The 22,393-nt window shown below is 42.9% G+C and overlaps 1 long non-coding RNA gene and 1 pseudogene across 1 annotated transcript; one reads left to right on the top strand and one right to left on the bottom strand.

Annotated features, from left to right (window-relative positions):
* The first annotated feature begins 1,533 nt into the window (after positions 1–1,533).
* On the top strand, positions 1,534–1,912 carry LOC119255549 (60S ribosomal protein L36a-like; annotated as a pseudogene).
* Positions 1,913–2,712: 800 nt separating this feature from the next.
* Positions 2,713–4,495, bottom strand: LOC119255550 (uncharacterized). The gene is made up of 3 exons (XR_005127491.2): positions 4,451–4,495; positions 3,350–3,397; positions 2,713–2,994 (listed from the first exon to the last, which is right to left on the bottom strand). It is a non-coding gene; the product is annotated as an uncharacterized LOC119255550 (long non-coding RNA).
* Positions 4,496–22,393: the final 17,898 nt, after the last annotated feature.

Below are 22,393 nucleotides of genomic sequence, written 5' to 3'. Positions count from 1 at the left end.
GGAATTACTTAAGGACTATCAATATTTCTTTTTTTTTTTTTTTTCTAAAAAAGATTTATTTATTTATACAAGCACTGGGTACAATCAGAAGCGCAGGAGGGTGAGAGAATTCACCAGAGCCAAGCGAGGAACAAAACAGGCAGACGGATGAAATACACTGCTGAGGGGAGCAGCGGGTGCAGCAGGAGAGGTCTGCGTGCCATGGGGACCCTCGCCTGCGGCTAGGGTATTGAACCGGTACTGCAGAGGCTGCATGCAGCTCTGCAGCCCAGCACTAAGCCACCAGGGGAGGCCCTTTCAATATTTCTTAAGGAAGTATCAGATAAGTCTTCAAAATAACACTTCACACAAACATTCTTTTTGTTATTCATCTCAATCTTGCAGAATCCTGTTCCTTATGTTGGTTGTGTAGTTTACTTACATGAAATCATTTCATTCTTATTTTAAAAATCCAGTTATTTTTCATTCTTTTTAAAGTTGAAATGCAAATGAATATAAGGCAAGTACAATCTTTTGGTTCTTTTGTCCCTGATTGGGCTTGTGAATATGCTTTTAAAATGTTTAAATAAAATGAAAGTTTTGTGTGTTATTTTTCTTAGGAGGTCTATTCCCACAATCACAGAGTTTCTCTATAGAGATGCAGGTATTTAATTAATAGAACTAATTAATTAATTAATAATTTAGTTAATTAATTAATAGAGTTAATTTTGGCAGTTTATATAGAGTCAATGCTGGCACTGCCAACCAGTATCTGGCCACCTTTGAATGCTGCCCAGCACCTCTGATCCTCTGACAACGCCTCCTGGTGTTGATCTAGCATCCAGTTGATGTCTAGCCTGGCCTTCACACTGTGGCTAGAGGATACTTCCACTCAGCACACTTACAGAACCTTATTTTCAAAGTAAGTAACTAAAAAGTCAACCCTTTAAATTGAACTTTAAAAAATATTTTATAAGATCCTTGAAAGCAAGATCTTATTTTAGTTATCTCACTGTACATATATGTAAACTTATAATTGATGAGATTATACTGTTTACCAAATTCAAAAGATCTCTAACTTACATCTTAAGGAAGAGAAGTGAAATCAAAGAAGGATAGTATTATTTACCGAGCTTGAGGGCTTGAAAAAAGTGGGGCTTTTTTGATAGTAATAAAAAATAATTAAATGTATTAACCTTTTTAGTTTATTAATGGTTTCCCCTTAGAGGTTGCAGTGTCACCTCAGCAGCCACACCTGGCAACACCTCCATCTGTCACTGTGAGTTGGTTGGATTTCAGTCTACTGCTTACCAGTGTGCTACCAGCACCAAGAGTTTGTCAAAGGGACAGCACCATCTTGCACAAGCAGCCTTTGGACAGCTCGACCCTACAGACACTCTCTGGGGTAGACAGCCTGCCATTTCTGGCCTATCTAGACACAAATAGAACAGAAAATCAATGTACATTCTCATGAATCATGAATTATGTTGGTAGTGTTAAATGATGAACTGAGGTATATTGAAAACTATTAGAAGAACCGGAAGGCTGAGATCTTTCTTTCCTTGACAATAGCGCTCTCGCAATCATGGTGAACATTCCTAAAACCCACCGGACCTTCTGTAAGAAGTGTGGCAAGGTTCAGCCCCACAAAGTGACACAGTACAAGAAGGGCAAGGATTCTCTCTATGCCCAGGGAAAGCGGTGATATGACAGGAAGCAGAGTGGCTATGGTGGACAGACTAAGCCAATTTTCCGGAAAAATGCTAAAAGTACAAAGAAGATTGTGCTGAGACTTGAATGTGTTGAGCCCAACTGCAGATCTAAGAAAATGTTGGCTATTAAGAGATGCAAGCATTTTGAACTTGGAGGACATAAGAAAGAGAAAGGGCCAGGTGATCCAGTTCTAAGCTTCATCTTTTATTACAAATAAAATCTTCAGAATTACATTTACATCAAAAAAAAAGGAACTGGAAGGCCGTACAAAAAAAATTCATTCACACCTTAAAAACATTCATTCACACCTTAAAAAAAATTCATTAATCACTGAGCAGACATTCTTCTTGTTAAAAAAAAAAAAAAAACTAACTAAAAAAACATTTCTGGAAAGTGAGACAGGACTGAAACATGAACCCAATGTCATTCTCAGTACTGAGGGTTGACATGAGGAACAGGTGCCAACTGTGTTGAAATGAACTTGTCTTTGAGTCTGATAATTAAGGCCAAGTGATTGCTTTATCTTCTTTATTAACTTTTCCAATATTTCCTGAGATTTTACCATCTACAGAAAATATGCTCAACTAGAGAATACAGGGTACTTTGGAACACACTGTATCCTCTAGAGAGTCTAGCACAGCTGATAGGAAAAACAGGCCAGGATACAAGACCCAGCATAGAATGGGGAAAATATCCCCCAAAACTCAGTAGGTCACCCAGTCTCCACACCCAAGACTCAGGTTATATAGCTGTTGGATCCTAGACTTAAATCTCCGACTGACATGAAAACTCCTGCTTAGTAGAAAACACCTGTGCTCCCCCTTTAAGGGAAATCTCACTGGTAAGACTCTGCCAATTCCTGTTTGTCCCATTTACTCATGTGACCCGACCTACAGCCACGCACACACACAAATGAGGAAACCAGCTCAGACAGGCTCATCTCCTTATTCATTCATCACACATTTCTTGCTCATCTGTTTCAGGCACCGTGTGGGAACTGAGGTGTGATGATGACTGACAGAGTCTCCCACAACTGGGAGGGCTTAGGAAAGCGGGAGGGCTAAAGTCTGGGGCCTGGAGACATCAGGCAGCCCACGAACCCCACAGTGCGGCCTGTGAGAGGGGTTCTGCGCCAAGGGGAGAGCTCTGGGAGCGCAGCGCAGAGGAGCACAGGGCAGGTCCTCCAGGCCAGGTAAGCAGGTGCCCAGGGTGGGAGCAGGACACAGATGGCGTGGGGAGGATCTCCGGAGCAAATGGGAAAGTGAGAGTGGAGTCTCCCTGGAAGCAGGCGTGTGTAGACATCTGAAGGTGGAAACAGAACCGTGGGCAGGGGCCTTGATCTACAAGCAACATTACCATGAATAAGAACATGGAGAACGACAGTAACCAACAAAACAAAGCTCTGCATGAAAGTAAGGGTGAGGGAAAACTGTCAGAAATAATATTGTTAAAAAGTTCTAAAGTCAAAGAGAATGGGGAAGTTCACTTTCCCTCCATAAAAAACACAAAAATGCTCTTAGATTGTTCTCACTTTAACTGTGGACAGCACCCAGGTCAGCCAATACAGTGATAGAAACTTTGCTAATTTCCAAAACAACCACTGTGGAAAAGAGCTACCTCCAGTAAAAAGGCGCTTTGGAGGGACATGAAGACTAACCTGCTGTCTCAGCACTGGGATGTGCCTCCCCCTTTGTCCTTGGGTGGCCTGAAAATGCAAACAGTGGGGGAGCATTTTAAGGAGCTTTCCCTGAGGAAGACACTCTCTGTGCCCAGGTCTGTTCTCCCAAATTCTTTCCTTATCCTGTTTCTGCTATGTTCATTATCTTGTGCTCACCCCAGCCCCACCGTTGGCACACACATGCACACACACACACACACACACACACACACCAATATTAGTCTTCAAATTGCAGTATATTAAAACTCAGAAATCCCAACAAAATAAATAAGCAGACTAATACAATTCCTTTAGATCAGTTCTAAAAAAAAAAAAACAATTGTGAAACTACTCCCTGCTCAGAGGATAAGCTCAGTTCCTCTTTCACAGGAAATCAAAGTCTGTGCTTCCCACATGAGTCAGAAGCCTGCCAGACTCCGCACTCTAAGGAATCTACTCTATAGGCAGGTCTCTCTGGTTCAAGCTGAAGTCTGAAGTTTGCTTAGGAGACAGGTAGGTGAGGAAGGAGGAAGATGGGGTAGACAGGGAGCTACAACAGCAGACTCTGAGACTGAAATAGCAACAAACTGATGGAAACCCTCATGGGGAGCAAGAGAGACAGAGGCAGGGCAGGACATGCTCAGAACACAAGCGTGACTCTATCATTGTTCCAAAACCCATTTCCAAATCTGGCAAGAAAGGTGCACATATCTACCCAGACAGATAAACGAAACATAGGGACAGGTTTAAAACCAAACTGTGGGCCTCCCCGGTGGCACAGCAGTTGAGTGCTGGATTGCGAAGCTGCCCGCAGCCTCTGCAGCACCAGTTCCATCCCCGGCTGCTCCCCGGCCACCGAAGAGGGTCCCACATGGCAGGAAGACCTCTCCTGCTGCACCCACTGCTCCCCTCAGCAGTGTACTTCGGTCCTTCTGCCTGCTCTGCTCCCCACTCTGGCTCTGGTGAATTCTCTCACCCTCCCGCGCTTCTGACTGTACCCAGTGCTTGTATAAATAAATAAATTAAAAAAAACAAAACAAAACTGTATTTGATAGCATTACTGCAGTAAGGGGAGATTATTAAATAAGGGAAACAACTCACCACAGAGCTGCAACCTTCTTCAAGGCCAGACAGAAAGGAATTTTCTTTTATGGGGAAGGTCCTACAAGCTTAGAAAACAAGTTATGGAGGGAGTAGAATCATTAGGGAATTTTTTCCCAGAGGCCAGCTGGTTCACAGGAGGGGCTCTTTAAGGACAGCTGTATGCTGAATGTGCAGAGTCCCTTGTGCAGAGTTTTATCTAACTCTTAATGAGAAAGTGTGGTTCATGCAGCAGCAGTCCTTTACAGCATACCAGGGTACATGGATTTCTTTAACTGTCACTGTTATCCAGGAGTTAACACCTGAGGAAAAGCTTAAAATTGTTATTATGATTCACAATACGTAATGGGTGCCATTATAAGCACAGAAAAGAGAGGTACTAGCTTCACAAATGAGGAGAAACTAGAGCTAGGTCTACAGTACAGAGCCCCTAGCAGAGAAAGTGGGGAAAACCTTATGCAATGTAATATTTAGAGTCTAGAAACACCATGAAAATGAAGGAAGGTGTCAGGAAAAGCATGAGGTAAATATTTGGAAAAGAATGAATTTGAAAGGACCCCTTTTTAGAATTATTGTAGTGAAAACAATAAAGGAGGTTGGGAGCCCAAGGACACAGAAACCAGACTACATTTAGAATGGGGTACCTGAGCATGTTTAGAGGTTGGTATGAAACAACCAGCAGAGCAAGATTGATGACAGAAATGAAAGAAAGGATAAAGGAATGAGCAAGACTCCAGGAAGATGGGTAGAGCTTCCCTATTCTCTGTATAACCAAAAGTTAAGCCATCTGAGGCTCAGAGAAGCTCCAGTCACAACTTCTAGAATATTCTTAAGCTTTTCCCTGCTCCTATGCTGATGCAGGACCCTCTCTGACCATATGCTATTCGTGCCTGTAATCCATTTTCCACAAGAGCACCTGGCACACAGCCAGTGAGAAATGTGTTTAAATTGGATACGAGACGAAGTTGTGATAGCTGTCTGTAAGGAGTTAAAGGCAGAAATCAAAAATAACTATTTGAAATCTCAAGTGCTGAAAATACTGGAATAGGATAAGTGTCTTGAGAAAATAAAGGGATGAAGAAGTTTAGAAAGCAGGAGACACGAGGGCAACTTGAATCATCTTATTTCAATCCAACCTTGAGGAGAGTTGTGACTAGTGAAGACAGTTCTGTCTTAGGCTGACCCCTTGACAGGCTCTCCAAGGGCATGTCTTCATGCCCTCACCTACACCTTCAGCATCTCCTCCTCCCTTCGCCTTAATTATCCACCAATAATCCCCAACCACTTGGCTGCCCCTGACCAAATGCTCAGTTCCCTTGTGGCCAGCCTCAGGTTTTCTTTAAATCATTCCAGACACAATGACAACAATGTTGTAAGCAGTGTTCTAAATGTAGACATTAAATATGTTTTAGTCATATTGTTGAATCTCTATTTACTGACTTTGTTGCTATTGCTGTAGGCTTGCTTTATTGGGTACTGTAAAGGCATACTGAGTCTTCCCTAAAGTAATTGGAGATAATAAATTTCACTGAGTAATTCTTCAAAATGTGATTCATTTTGAATGGACCTTCCCATATAGCTTTCAGTCTAGCTTTTTACACTTAGTAATATTTAAGTAGTATTTAAGTTTCTGCCATGTCTTTACATTATTTTTTGGAACTGAGTAACATTCCATTGTCTAGATGAATCATAGTTTATTTATCCATTCACCTACTGAAAGACATATTACTTACTTCCAGTTTTGAAATTATGAATAAACTGCCAAAGACATCTGTGTATAGGTTTTTGTAAGTGCGTAAGTTCGCAGATCATTTGGGTAAAATCAAGGAGCAGAATTGCTGAATTATAGAAAAGTACGTTTAGTTTTGTAACAACCAACCAAACTGTCTTCCAAAATGACTGCAACATTTTTCATTTCATCTCATTCACCAGCAAGAATGAGAGTTCTGGGCCTCCCTGGTGGTGCAATGGTTGAGCACTGGGCTGCGAAGCTGCCCGCAGCCTCTGCAACACTGGTTTGATCCCCGGCCGCCGGGCAAGGGTCCCGCATGGTGCGCAGACCTCTCCTGCCACCCGCTGCTCACCTCAGTGGTGTATTTCGTCAGTCTGCCTATTCTGTTCCCTTTTCTGGCTCTGGTGAATCCTCTCACCCTCCCGCACTTCTGACTGTACCCAGTGCTTGTATAAATAAATAAATAAATCTTTAAAAAAAAAAAAAAGAATGAGAGTTCCTGTTTTTCCACATCCTTGTCACCATTTGTTGTTGTTAGTGATCTTGATTTTGACCATTATACTAGGTGTAGAGTGGTAAATCAGTGTTGTGTTGTTTTGAGTTACTTTATTTAATAATATAAGGGGTGGAACATCTCTACCATATATAAATATATATTTGTTACTTTTATTAATATAAAATAAATAGTACTAATTACATTATATGTATATATTTATATCTACATTAATATAATTATATTATTAATACATATTTATAATACATTATAATTATATAAATATATACACACACATACATACACATACACATATATATGTATAAAAGGGTCAAAGACCGAAACAGACACCTAGGTAGATAAACAGGTGGAATATATGAGACCTATTATTATTATTTTTTTTTTTACATTTTAAAAGGACTGGTTAGGAAAAGGAGAGAGAAAAAGAATGGCACTTACATAGTCACAGGCAGGCCTGAGTCCTACTTTTAATAGGGCTATTTTTTATTGTCATTGTTGTTGAGTTTTAGGAGTTCTTCAGCTATTATGGATAACGATCCTTCGTCAATGTGTCTTTTGCAAATATTTTCTTCCAACCTATGGTTTGTCTTTTTATTTACAAAGCAGAAACTTTATGTATTTATAATACAATGAATGAAATCCAGTTTATTCTTTCTTTCATAGATCATGTCTTTGGTGTTGTGCCCAAGGTCAGCAGACTCAGCAAGCATAGCCTCCAAGAACCCAAAGACAGCTGATGCAAACACAAAAGGGAGTTTATTTCAGACTCGAGTTGAGTCCGGGTTCACGGCACCTACCAACGCAGTGGCAGATACCGAGAGCCCTGAACAAAAGAAGCAGGGGTCTTTTAATAAGGTTAAATTATGCTGGCAGTTACTCATTGGCTACAAGGATGCGTTCTCCAACTTTGCCCGGCTATCATTCTAAGCTGACTGGCTAGGCCAAGATGCAGCTCCAATTACAGCTAGTTCGCCCTCATTGGTGACCAGAGAGTAAAGGTGGAGTGAGGGTCCAAACTATCTCTGGAATGCAGTCTTTACCCAGCAAAACCTTAAATTGTAAAATGGCAGTTACACAAAGCAATGTCTATGAACACTTATGCTTGGTTCCACATTTGGTATTATATCTGAAAAATCATTAGCATACCTAGAGTCATCTAAATTTTCTACTGTATTGTTTTCTAAGAGTTTTATAATTTTGCAATTTTCATATAAGTATATCATTTTATTTTATATTTTTAAAGATTATTTGTTTATGCATAGAAGAACTGGTGTGCAGGCCAGAGGTGGGGGGGTGGGTGAGAGGATCCACCAAAGACAGAATGGGGAGCAGAACAGACAGATTCACTGACATACGCTGCTGAGGGGAGCAGCGGGTGAGACAGGAGAGGTCTGCTGCACCATGTGGGTTAGCTCCCTGGCCGGGGGGTCGAACTCAGGCCTTAGCAGTGATAGCGCTGAGACTCTATCACTGGGCCACTACAAAGGCCCTAAGTATATTATTTTAATTTACTTTTTTGAAGGGTATGCTAGCTGTATCCAGGTACATTTTTATTTGGATGTGGATTCTAATTGTTCCAGCACCATTTCGTGCAAATATTATTTTGGCACCATTGTTTTGCTTTTGCTCCTTTGTCAAGGTCAAGGGACTATATGTAGATCTATTTCTGGGCTCTAGTCCATTTACTGATCTAGTTCTCCATGTTTTTGTCAAAGCACACTTGTTGACTACTGTTTCTTTACATTAAATATAGAAGTCGGGTAGTATTGTAACAGGGTGGTCCCCAGGAAAGGGGGAGGTTCCAGGTTCCCTGCCCCACCCAAGGAAGGGTGGAGCTGAGCAGGAAGAGGAGAAGCAGAAGAAGAGACTGAGGAAGGAAGGAAGCAGGATGGAGCAAGGAGACCTGGAGGAGGCGCATGGAGCCTAGAGACACGTAAAGAAACTGCGCTTGTCTTTTGGTCCTGGACTTGCAACAGGGTGGTCCCCAGGAAAGGGGGAGGTTCCCTGCCCCACCCAAGGGAGGGTGGAGCTGAGCAGCAAGAGAAGAAGCTGCAGAAGAGACTGAGGAAGGAAGCAGGATGGGGCAAGGAGACCTGGAGGAGGCACATGGAGCCTAGAGACATGTGAAGAAACTGCGCTTGTCTTTTGGGTTGTGGACTGGGTGACACAGATGTGGGTGAGACCCGTGGGGAGGTGACAATGGCAGCTTTTATCTGGATGTTGATTTTGCTCTTTTCCTTCCGGGCTTGTCCGGTTGTTTGTGACCCTTTTCTGTGGGTCCCCACTGGAAGATGCTTTAGACTTGTGGCAGGCTTTGGGGCCTTGCTCTGGGCCGACCCCATATGGATGGAGTTTTACCCACGAGGGGATGGGTAACTTTGGGTGCTTCATTTAGAAACTAGACTCTTTGCCTTACCTGTATTGTTTCCTAGTTTTTATTAAAGTTCCTTCCCATTAAAGCGTCATATGTTTTGTGTTGATGCGGCGGATGGCAGAACCCATTTAGAATAGGCAGGTTTGCGGGGCTTGGGCTACCCCTCTCCCTGTCCTATAACAGACTGGGTGACACAGATGTGGGTGAGACCTGTGGGGAGGTGACAATGGCAGCTTTTATCTTGATGTTGATTTTGCTCTTTTCCTTCCGGGCTTGTCCGGTTGTTTGTGACCCTTTTCTGTGGGTCCCCACTGGAAGATGCTTTAGACTTGTGGCAGGCTTTGGGGCCTTGTTCTGGACCGATCCCATATGGATGGACTTTTATCCACGAGGGGACGGGTAACTTTGGGTGCTTCATTTAGAAACTAGACTCTTTGCCTTACCTGTATTGTTTCCTAGTTTTAATTAAAGTTCCTTCCCATTAAAGTCTCCTATGTTTTGTGTTGATGCGGCGGATGGCAGAACCCATGTAGAATAGGCAGGTTTGCGGGGTTTGGGCTGCCCCTCTCCCTGTCCTATAACAGATTTGGCAACCACGAAGGGATTTAGGACAGAGCCATCCGTGGTTAGTCAGCCCCATGGGGAAATTGGGCTTCCCTATGGCACTGGCTACCATAAGCGCAAATGTGATTTTTGGTTTCTCAGGTGTGTTTGTTTCATATGTCGATTTGCTGTTGAGAAACTGGCTTGGGCTTTGTGAAGATCTGTGTGTCTGTATGTAATTTGTTTGTAGTGACTTTCTAAGACATTTGATTTTGTGGAAATTGTTCTGTGCCAGTTTTACTCAAAAGATTAGGCAGTACATTGGACCATGTGGCCAGATCAAAGATGGCGTCTGAGGCCACTTGGAACTTTTTTTTTTTTCTTTCTTTTTGTAATCTCTGCTGTCTCATTAGCATTTCTAAAGGCAATAATGGTTCTTCAGTGGTATGTTGCTTTGTCTTTGACTACTTCCTGCCCTGTGTCTGACCGGTTTTGCAAGCCAACTGTGGAGTGGTGGTGTTTTTAATTAGCAAATGTATGCCTGGGTGTTAAGGAAAGAGTAGCCTTAAGCAGTAACTGGTAATCGCTGGTATCCTTGATGGATTCTTGGAGATAACTTGAATTTTTGCAAAGTCTGGATCAGAAAAATTAACAAGATTTTGTCTGAGTCTGAAAGGATTTGCTGCTGTGAATTTTGTCTACACAATTTGTTTTGGGCATGTTTGCCATTTTTGAATACTGGATTTGTTCAATTGCTGGTGTAAGACAAGATTCTAAGTTTCTGCTTCCTACTGAGGAAGGTCTGTTGTGGAAAGCACTCTTTAGGGTGCATCATGTAACTGTACCAGGTTTTCATACCTGTGTTGTTGTTGTCCCTCCCTAGTGTGGGGGAGGTGTAATCTATTCTTAGATGTTTAATCTGCTCTTTCAGCTTCTGTCCCAGAGTGGCTAACAGAAGTAAGGAGATGACTCCTTTTAATTGAAAGTTAATTACTGATATTTTGATTTTGCTTTTTTTCAGGTTCTATTCCAGGAAACCCAAGGAGTGCCTGCTTGGTGGCTAACAAGAGATGACTCCTTTTGCTTAAAGGTTTACTTTTGCTCTTTCAGCTGCTGTACAGAATACCCCAGGATTGACTTCTAACAAAAAGTCTTCAACACTGAAAACCCTAAGGTGATAAACAAGGTCATGTAACTCTTGTGATTAATAAAACTTTTCCTTCCTATTTCCAAAGTCTTAGGTTTGCAGGATGACAACTGGAAATTTTTCTGCCAGCAACACTCCACATTTTTTTTGGACTTTGATATTTTTTTTTCTGAGCCTATGGAGTAAAACTGCAGTTACATAACATATTCTACGTGGCATAACAAAAAAAAAAAAAAAACTGTCTTTGTCTATACGTTGTATGTCTGTATGTCCTTGTGTCTAACTGTCTTGACCTCCAGTGATCGACGAATTGATATACATGGTGCCCATAGACGTTGGAAAGGAAAAAAAAAAAAAAAAAGTTATGGTTTGATTGTCAACATTGTGCTACTGAACTAAGTCGGTGCCTTCATAGAGATTGAATATTGTTGTTTCTGTTAATTTTCTGATATCTATGGCAAAGCTTCCCAGAAATCTAAATTCAAGTACAAATTTGGTAGCCTGTCATTTGACTGATGCAAGGAAATTTTGTGGAACCTCAGTATGTTATAGGACAGGGAGAGGGGCAGCCCAAGCCCCGCAAACCTGCCTATTCTAAATGGGTTCTGCCATCCGCCGCATCAACACAAAACATGAGACTTTAATGGGAAGGAACTTTAATTAAACTAGGAAACAATACAGGAAATGCAAAGAGTCTAGTTTCTAAATGAAGCACCCAAAGTTACCCGTCCCCTTGTGGGTAAAAGTCCATCCATATGGGATTGGCCCAGAACAAGGCCCCAAAGCCTGCTACAAGTCTAAAGCATCTTCCAGTGGGGACCCACAGAAAAGGGTCACAAACAACTGGACAAGCCCGGAAGGAAAAGAGCAAAATCAACATCAAGATAAAAGCTGCCATTGTCACCTCCCCACGGGTCTCACCCACATCTGTGTCACCCCGTCCACGACCAAAAGACAAGCGCAGTTTCTTCACGTGTCTCTAGGCTCCATGTGCCTCCTCCAAGTCTCCTTGCTCCATCCTGCTTCCTTCCTCAGTCTCTTCTCCAGCTTCCCTCTTCCTGCTCAGCTCCACCCTCCCTTGGGTGGGGCAGGGAACCTCGAACCTCCCCCTTTCCTGGGGACCACCCTGTTACAAGTAGAGCTCCTGAGACACTCCACGAAGTTTCTCCTTTTCCTCCTGGGAAGGCATTACATGAATTTGTTCTATTTGGCTTTTACCTAATGAAGTAAAACTGGAAGGGAAGCATTGTCACTTGGGAAAATGGTAAAACTTTGGTATGTACAAAATGTTAACAGTAGTATCTGGTATGTATGTAAATTGTCAATGGTGATTGTCACCTTGTAATATTGTATAATTCAATTGTTTCACACCTACAGAAATTGTTTCCGGAAATATAGGGAGAAAAGGTCTCAACAGATTCCTATTGATGGAACTGTTGAGAGGAAAAAACTTTCCTACAAAGGACTGAATAGACCTGGAAATACACCTGACATTTACTAAGGTTTCTTTGACATACTGGAAATTTTTTTATGCATTCTGTCCTGAATCCACGAAGTTTTTGTTTTGTTTTGTTTTGTTTTGTTTTGAGTAACCAGGATCTGCAGAAAGGTTGTAATTTTTTTTTCCAGCAAAACTAACTTGTCACATTTTCTCTCCCCTTGATACCAACACAGCATACAAATAGTGGTAGTAATTTTTGCTACTTATCTTAGAGTCTGTTTTTGCATAACTTCCATAGGGATTTTGTCTGTTTTAAAAAAAAAAAATTGGACGTGAGTTTGATTGTGTGGCTTTGTGTGGAGTTCTTCCAAAAAGTTGAAAAAGAGCTGAACCAAGAAGAGGAGAACCTGTTTGCCTTGTTTGTAGGGTTCCAGAGACCTCCAAAGAAGGTGAGGAAGCTTGCCTCCATTGGCAGGACTGGACAACCCGGCCAACGAAAATGCCCTGGTACCCTCGAGAAGAGGAAAGCCCAGGTGGAGTCTGATGAGACCAACTTTATATCTGAAGCCTACATCGACTGGATGCCACCGGTTCGCTCTGATCCTGTGTGGAGTATTTCAACAAAGCCAGCTAAAAATTGCTGTTAGTTATTTCTACCCTGTGATTTTATGCAAAAAAAATAGGAAAAATGATTTAAAAGTAGATTTAGTTTGCAAACTTTTGCTATGCTGTTAAAAGTTTGGGATCAAGGTTGAGAAAATTTGTGTTTTACATCAGTTGAACCATTTTAAGATTTTTTTTTCCTGTGATTTTTACATATTTGCTGTCTTGTTTTAGCTAACGCTCCAATTTTTTTTCTTTTGGCTTGGATAATGGACTATTTTCAAGTAATGAAAAACTGTCATACTGGACATTCATGGACAATGCTGCTGACTAATTGTTGCTTCTCTTACACACATTGTAACCCTAAAAAAAGACTGTCTCCTAAGACTACACCCTAACATTTGTGCCACCATAGATATGGTGGAATAAAAATTAAAAGGGGGGATTGTAACAGGGTGGTCCCCAGGAAAGGGGGAGGTTCCAGGTTCCCTGCCCCACCCAAGGAAGGGTGGAGCTGAGCAGGAAGAGGAGAAGCTGAAGAAGAGACTAAGGAAGGAAGCAGGATGGAGCCAGGAGACCTGGAGGAGGTGCATGGAGCCTAGAGACACGTAAAGAAACTGCGCTTGTCTTTTGGTCGTGGACTGGGTGACACAGAGGTGGGTGAGACCCGTGGGGAGGTGACAATGGCAGCTTTTATCTTGATGTTGATTTTGCTCTTTTCCTTCCGGGCTTGTCCGGTTGTTTGTGACCCTTTTCTGTGGGTCCCCACTGGAAGATGCTTTAGACTTGTAGCAGGCTTTGGGGCCTTGTTCTGGACCGATCCCATATGGATGGACTTTTACCCACGAGGGGACGGGTAACTTTGGGTGCTTCATTTAGAAACTAGACTCTTTGCCTTAACTGTATTGTTTCCTAGTTTTAATTAAAGTTCCTTCCCATTAAAGTCTCCTATGTTTTGTGTTGATGCGGCGGATGGCAGAACCCATGTAGAATAGGCAGGTTTGCGGGGTTTGGGCTGCCCCTCTCCCTGTCCTATAACAGTATCAGCCCTACAATTTTATTCTCCTTCAATTTTGTGTATCAGTCCTACAATTTTGTTCTAGGTTTTTTGCTTCTCCATATAAACAATAGACTTTCTTTGCCAGTCTCCACAAAATAACTTCCTGAAATTTTGTGATTCATTGAATCTACAGTGAAAAGCGAGAACAGAAACAGGGAAAGCATTGATCCTCCCATTGATGAACATGAATTGTCTTTTATTTAGTTCTCCTTTAATTTCTTTCAACAGTCTTCCAGTTTTTCTCACATAGATTCAGTATATATAATGTCAGTTTTAAACCTAAGTATTTCATTTTGAGAGATGCTAATGTAAATGGCATTGTATTTTTAGTTCTCATTCCACTTATTCGTTACTAATGGATGGAAAAACAATTGGCTTTTTTATATTAATCCTTCGGTCCTATGAACTTGTATAATCACTTCTCAGTCTGGGGCTTTTGCTGTTGTTGAGTCTAGGAATTTCTAAATAGGAAATCATGTCATCTGCAAACAATGACAATTTTAATTCTTCTTCCCCGATCTGTATTTTTTTCCTTTTCTTTTCTAGTCTTAAAACATTAGCTAGCACTACCAGAGGGATGCTGGATAGTCTTGTTTGTTTGGGAGAGAAATCTTCTAGTTTCTCACTATTGAGAATAATGCTAGCTGTAGGGTTTTGCAAAAGTACTTTATCAATTTTAGCACTGTTCCCTTTTACTCCTAGTTTGTTAGACTTTTTCATGAGTGGGTGCTGGATTTTATCAAAAGCTTTTTCACCATCTATAACATCACATGTAACAACCATGTGATTTTTCTTCTTTAATTCAATAATGTGAGAGATCAACATGGCAGCGTGGAAACGGTGTAAGTCCTCCCATTAAAAAAAAAAAAGTTAATAGGGAGGAAAAGTGGCAGGTCCCTGTGAAAACTGAAGATAAACAGGCGACTCTGGCAAACTGCCTGAAGAAGAAAGTTGCCATAAAAGAGGACTAGAAGGGAGGAAAGCTCAGAACCCTGCTACCCTCCCCCACCCACAATGTCGGCACTCTCCGACCAACAGAAAGGAGGAAAAAACAAAAAAGTGAAACAACCACCGAGAACAAACTACTCCTCAAGCGGGCCTGTGAGTGGAAAGGAACTATTTCAGGCACCACACCCCGTGAACTGGAGCTGTGGAGAACTGAAAGGTCCATGCAGGAGACTGGGATGTAAAAACCCACCAGCAAGCCCACCTGGGGACAGGAATGCGGATGCCTGCCAAGAGGATTCAGACAATGAGCCTCCCCCTCGCCCTACAAATCTTTTCTCAGACAGAGAACCTCTCCTGTCCTACAAATTTTTTGGAGCCCTACAAACTCCCCCCCCCCCCATAGAACCCAGACTCCCACCTGACCTCTCCTCCCCCTATAAAAGCCAGCCTGCCCCTGACAATGGGCGCGGCTTCACGGACCCCCACCTTGGGTCCGTGAGGTCCGCCCGGGGCACAATAAATTTTCCCTCCCTTTGAGAAATTTGGCCTGGCTCTCCTTTTCTTTACCGCGCTGAACCTTTCAAAAACCAGGCAGGAATCACCGTGGAGGGGAGCGAATGGCTCAGGGCGCCTTAAAGAAAAACAAAGACTCCCAGGAGACCTACAAATAGCCCAAGGCCACCCTGAACGCTTGTGCAGAAAAGCGGTGCGCTCGAAAAGCGCATGCGGATAGCAGATCACAGATCACGGGTGCCCAGGTCCCTGTGCCTGTGTGACCTAGACTTGCGGGTAGACCCGAGGGAGCCCTCAGCGAGGGGAATGTCCCTCGCTGAGTAATCAGAAACCAGGCGCCCAGTCATGGCAGCTGGGTGCAAAAGGCACAATTTCTGCGGACACTGAACTGGGCTACAGCCCACATGCTGGATCGGAGGACTTCGGAACTGAGACCTGGGGCACGAAATTCGGGGCGCAGAATCCCCACGGCGGTGGGGTACAGGGCAGCACAGCACCCCCATGCCTTTGAAGCTCTCCACGCCACTCCCAACTTGTTCCCCTGGACCCACCAGAAAAACAGAGTTCTGGAAGGACACTGGGAAAGATCTCTGGCGCCACCTAGCAACCAAAAAAAAAATCACCAACATCCTGATAGTTGGAAACCAGGGATCCCCAAAACACCCTCAGGCTCTGAGAAAGGGTGGGCCATGCAAATGGGGGTAAGGAGGGAAATAAGACAGGGAGCAAGACCTCATCCTGGAACTGAGAGCCAGGTACAGGATCTGGGGCGTGGGACGCACCATAGCATCAGGCACTGCACAGGGTGACAGCCAGCGTTTTGGATCTGATAGCCCCGGAACTGAGACCTAGAGTGCAGAATTCAGGGCGCGGGATCCATACAGCTGCGGGCACAGCACCGGGTGAACACAGGTAGACACAGCATCCAGCTGGAATAAGAGCCCCTGTGTTGAGGTGCTCCCCTCTGCCACCACTCCGCTACTCAGAGAACCACTGGGAAAAGGCAAGGTCAGCAAGTACAGGTCTCTGGCGCCACCTCGTGACCAGAACTAAATACTGTTGAAACAGTAAATACAGAGAGGGAACTATAAGGGACAGCGCTCAGCAACATAGCATCAACACCCTGGTGGAGTTTTGGCCTATCAGTGCTGGTCTCAGTCTGGTAAACTGTTTCCGGCACCCCTAAAGGCGCACTCCAAAGAGATGCCTGCCAACACCAGTGGCACAACATCCCAACGCATAGAACTAATTAGAAAGCAAACAACAGGGAGAAGAAAAAATATAAATAACCAAGCAATCCCACAGGAGAACACACCACACAAAGAAGTACAGTGAGCAGAGCTCAACAATGACATCGAAGAACTTCTCGGCCTATCAGAGAATGAATGATCATCGTGATTAAAAAGTAGAAAGAAAGTGAAAAGGAAAAAAAGGATTTGACACAAATAATAACTGAACTGAAAAATGAAACATCTTAAGAAAGGAAAGAAAAGAAACACAGGAGATTAAAAGATTACTAGAGGAGATAAAGAACTCTGGGAAAAGCAATGAAAACAGAAGCGATGAAATGGAAGAACTGATCAGTACTCTTTTTTTTTTTTTTAATAGAGGCATGTTTTATTTATTTGTTTGTTTGTTTGTTTGTTTATACATGCACTGGGTACAGTCAGAAGCGTGGGAGGGTGAGAGAATTCACCACAGCCAGAGCGGGAGCAGAGCAGTCAGAGGGGAGCAGTGGGCGGCAGGAGAGGTGTGCACGCCATGTGGGACCCTCCTCAGGTGGCCAGGGAGCAGCCGGGGATCGAACCAGCGCCGCAGAGGCCGCGTGGGCAGCTTCGCAACCCAGCGCTCAACCGCTGCGCCACCGGGGAGGCCCCTGATCAGTACTCTTAAAGATACAGAAATAATAAGAGCCAAAAGAGAAAAGGAGAGAGAAGTGCAAATGAAGCAGTATGAGGAGACTCTCAGACAATTATCAGACTCCATGAAGAGAGGAAATGTAAGAGTTATAGGCATTCCAGAAAGATGAGGAGAAAGACAAAGGAACTGAGAAATTATTCAAGGAGATAATTGAAGAAAACTTCCCAAGCATGAAAAAGGAGATGAATATAGACATATAAGAAGCAAGAAGAACTCCCAATTGCACAATGCAAAGAAAACTACAGCAAGACACCTAATAGTAAAGCTTGCAAGAGTCCAAGACAAGCAAAAAATAATGAAACTGGCAAGGGGGAAGAAACAGATAACTTATAAGGGAAAACCAGTCAGGTTAACTTCAGACTTCTCCGAAGAAACATTATGGGCAAGAAAAGAATGGAGTAACATATTCAGCAAACTTCAAGACAGCAAATGCCAACCAAGAATACTTTACCCTGCAAAGCTCTCCTTCCTCTACGAAGAAAAAATATGGACCTTCTCAGACAAACAGAAACTCCAGAAATTCATTACAACTAAACCCACTCCAAAAAATTCTACAAGAAGTCCTAAGGCCAAAGCCAACAGAGGAATGAACAAGAAGAACAGAATAAAGCAAGGAATAAAATCACAAAAAAGACAAACAAAATGGCAAACACAGGGGCCTCCCTGGTGGTGCAGCAGTTGAGCGCTGGGTTGCGAAGCTGCCCGGAGCCTCTGCAGCACCAGTTCGATCCCTGGCCACCAGGTGAGGGTCCCACATGGCGCGCAGACCTCTCCTGCCGCCCGCTGCTCCCCTCAGCAGTGTACTTTGTCAGTCTGCCTGCTCTGCTCTCCGCTCTGACTCTGGTGAATTCTCTCACCCTCCCACATTTCTGACTGTACCCAGTGCTTGTATAAATAAATAAATAAATCTTAACAAAATGCAGGTGCCCCAGGCAGGGCAATCCTAATGGTGGAAGGGCAGAAAAGCCTGAAAATCACTTGCCCTACACCCTGTGACAAAGTTTTAATGTATAAATTAGGCACTTGTAGAGCTAACCAAGAATGACTAGTAATAGAATAGACCCATTATGGCCACATATGTCATAAACGTCATGGGGATGTAGCCTCCCTCTCTAAAATATGTTCCAGTACACGCCAATTTTGGCTGCTGTTGACCTCAGGAGATGGAAAACACAGATATGGGGGAAACTACTATAGAGAAAATGTGCTCACATGAGGGAGTCTGAGATGGATCAGACAGACTGTCCTCTGTAGACTCTAGCACAGCAATAGAGGGGACATAGGAAAGATACAATACCCAGCACTGAATGCAAAAGAAAAAAGAAAAGAAAAATTCCTAGAACTGTACGAGATTGGCATTTGTACAGAAAATCACGGAGGTTCGAATTGCATATATGAGGGGCCCCATTCCCCTTGATGCCCCTTGTTCTCACACATTTGATCTTGAAACATGACTAATGGCCACACTCACGCAGCTCAGAGAGGCACCCGGCTCTGGGCCTTCACTTTCTCTGCCAGGCTGTGACAGCAGCAAAACCGGGAACAGTTTCAGTGGGTCTATTAAGTGGAGGCCGTGGAGCCTCAGGAGTCTGCACAGGAGGGGCCTTGTCACATGGAGAAGGACTTTGTCCTGATGTATTTAAGGTATTTAACAAATGATACTCCTCCTCTTCTAACTCTGCCCTCTTGCAGTCCTCATGGGAAGGGGAACGTTTATCCCTCCTCTGTGCCATCACATGAGCCTCTACCACATCCAATTTAAGCTGGTCCTGCATACTTTTAAAAGCTTGATCCTGCATGTTTTTAAAAGCTGACTCAAAAACAGTAGTTTCCATCCCTCATACTCTTAATAGTTAAATCAAGAGCCTGATTTTGTTGTTGCATAACTAAGTTAAGAGCCTGAATTCTTGTTGCATAGCTAAGAGCCTGAATGTGTTGTCGCACATTCTCAGTATGTGAAGCAGAACATCTACCTCTCATAGAACCAAGAATGTAGCAAAAGGCACTTACACACATTACCCAAAAAACACCCAGAAGCACAGCCTGTAAAGGGATGGCTTGTAAACCACCCATCTATGTATACAGAAGTAAAATCGTGTGCCATATACCAGGTTTTATCAACTGATTTACATTGATAAAACTGGTGGTAACATTTAACGGAAAAAGGCTACTTAAACTCAAGGCCGGAAAAAAAATGAAATAACTCAAGCTAGGAATAAAACTGTGTAAGCTCATGGTTGAGGATATGTTTGGGTCAAAAACACATCCACAAGAGAGAACTGGTCACGAGGGGAAGAAGCAGACTTTTTAAGACTTGCGACAAAGATTACACTGCGAGTCCCGCAGACCTAGTGCACATATGGTGACCACGTAAGGAAAGTTACTTTGGGCTAGTCAACCACGGGTGTAACTTGGAAACCACATTGGCGCCAAACTGTTACAGGGCAACGCCAATATAAAATGGGTTGCCTGACTGGGGGTCCTCACCCGCGCACTTAAAAGGGACTTACTAATACTCAACTGCAGGCACACACAAAAGGTTAATAACAGGTTTATTTACAAGGGAAGGGGAAATGAGGAAATGTACAAGTCAGGGAGAAAAGAGGGAGATAAAGCCTAAAATGTGTCCTACCCATTCCGCCGACCTGAAATCCCAATGCCACACTGGGAGCGGGTGGCGAGCCAAGAGCCATGAAGCCAAGAGTGCCCCAAAGACCCAAGTGTCTGATTTTATACCAGCCCTGGCAGCTTAACTCCTCCCTCAGATCCCAGCAACCCTCCCTTTGGTGATGATGGGATTTGTCTTTCCAAATGTCTTCATGGCTCTGGTCTGGAGTGGGGGTGGAGTCCACAAAGCCCATATGGAATTACCTCAGGACATCCTTTCCTCCTAAGAATTCCCCCTTTCACTTTTCGCCACCATTTCCATGGTGATGAAGATCAAATATATGGATGCTCGGATATAGTCTCAGAGGAAAATTTTTCGGGTTTCAATGTGAAAGAAAACCAGTCTCTCCAGGTATCGTTCATTGTGAAAAGCAAAAGTCCTCCATTCCTGGAAAAACAGTTCATCAGTCCAAGACAAAAAAAAAAAAAAAAAAAAAAAAAAAAACCTCTGGAGGCATTAGCCAAAACAAGACAGCAGATATGTCAAAATTACAGGGAAAAAAATTCTTAAAATTGGTTCAACTTATGTAAAAAAACAAGTTCTCTCAACTTGATCCCAAATTGTTTCAACAGCATAGCAAAAGTTTGCAAACTAAATCTACTTTTAAACCATATTACCCATTTTTGCATACAATCACAGGGCAGAATAATTAAACGGCAATTGTAGCTGGCTTTGTTGGAATACTCCACATAGGATCAGAGCGAACTCTTGACATCTGGTCCATGTACGCTTCAAGAACAAAGTTGGTCTCAGACTCCACCTGGGCTTTCCTCTTCTCCAGGGTACCAGGACTTTTTCGTTGGCCGGGTCGTCCAGTCCTGCCAATGGAGGCAAGCTTCCTCACCTTCTTTGGAGGTCTCTGGAACCCTACGAAAAAAGCAACAGGTTCTCCTCTTCTTGGTTCAGCTCTGCTTCAACTTCCTGGAAGATTCCACCCAAAGCCACACAATGAAACTCATGTCCAGTGTTTTAGTTTACGCAGACAAAATCCCTATAGAAGTTATGCAAAAACAGTCTCTGAGATAAGTGGCAAAAGATTACTACCACTATTTTTATGCTGTGTTGGTATCAAGGGGAGAGAAATTGCAAACACAGGTTAGCTTTGCCGGGGGAAAAAAGCAACCTTGCTGCAGAGCCCAGTCACTCAAAACAAGAAAATTTTGTGGATTCAGAACAAAATGCAAAAAAAAAATTACCAGTATTATGTCAAAACTTAGTAAAAATCAGGTGTATTTCCAGGTCTATTAAGTTGTGTGTGTGTAGGAAATTTTTACTCTCAATAGTTCCATCAATAGGAATCCGTTGAGGCCTTTTCTCCCCATTTTCTCCAGAAACAATTTCTGTAGATATCAAACCATTGAAGTATACAATATTACAAGGCAACAATCACCATTGACAATTTACATATATATCAGGTATTGAGAGGTTGCACACATGTTTTAGAAAACCAATGTGAACATTTCTGCACACATCAAAGTGTTACCTTTTTTCCCAAGAGAAATGCTTCCCTTCTAGTTTTACTTTACTAGGTAAGCCAAATAGGACAAATTCATCTAATGCCTTTCCCAGGAGGAAAGGGAGAAATTTTGTGGAGTGTCTCAGGAGCTCTACTGAGGTTCCACAAGATTTCCTTTGATCAACCAAATGACAGGCTACCAAATTTTTACTTGAATTTAGATTTCTGGGAAGCTTTGCCATAAATATCAGAAAACAGCAGAAACAACAATGTTCAATCTCTATGAAGGCACCAGCTTAGTCCAGTAGTGCAATGTTGACAATCAAACCATAATCTTTAGTTTTTCCTCATAACTGGAGACTTTTTTTTTTTCAATTTCTATAGGCACCATGTATACCAACTTGTCAACCACTAGAGGCCAAGACAAGGACACAAGGAAAGGACATACAAACACACAACATATAGACACAAAGAGCTCTTTGGTTACCATTTTTCATGCATGGGATAGCTCATACAACTACAGTTTCACTCACAGGCCAAAGTAACAAAAACAAGCAGAAAAAAAACCCTCAAAGTTAAAAAAAAAAGAAAAAAAGTTAAAAGGAAATACCCAAATCAACATTGAAAGCCTTTCTTTTTTCTTTTTTTAAAGATTTATTTATTTATTTATACAAGCACTGGGTACAGTAAGAAGCGTGGAAGGGTGAGAGAATTCACCAGAGCCAGAGTGGGGAGCAGAGCAGGCAGAAGGACCAAAGTACACTGCTGAGGGGAGCAGCGGGTGGCAGGAGAGGTCTGCGCGCCATGTGGGACCCTCCTCCGGTGGCCGGGGAGCAGCCGGGGATCGAACCAGTGATGCAGAGGCTGCGGGCAGCTTTGCAACCCAGCGCTCAACCACTGCACCACCAGGGAGGCCCAAGATTGAAAGCCTTTCTGTGGAAAAAAAAAAATGCTGTCAGCATATGCGTGATCCTAGATGTTATTTCACCTCTCCTAAACTTTGAAAGGAAGAAGATTGGTTAGA

This window comes from Talpa occidentalis, unplaced genomic scaffold, assembly GCF_014898055.3.
Source record: "Talpa occidentalis isolate TD23 unplaced genomic scaffold, MPIMG_talOcc4v2.1 talOcc4.3, whole genome shotgun sequence".
Lineage (NCBI taxonomy): Eukaryota > Metazoa > Chordata > Mammalia > Eulipotyphla > Talpidae > Talpa > Talpa occidentalis.
This window is presented reverse-complemented; position numbering and strand designations above follow the sequence as displayed.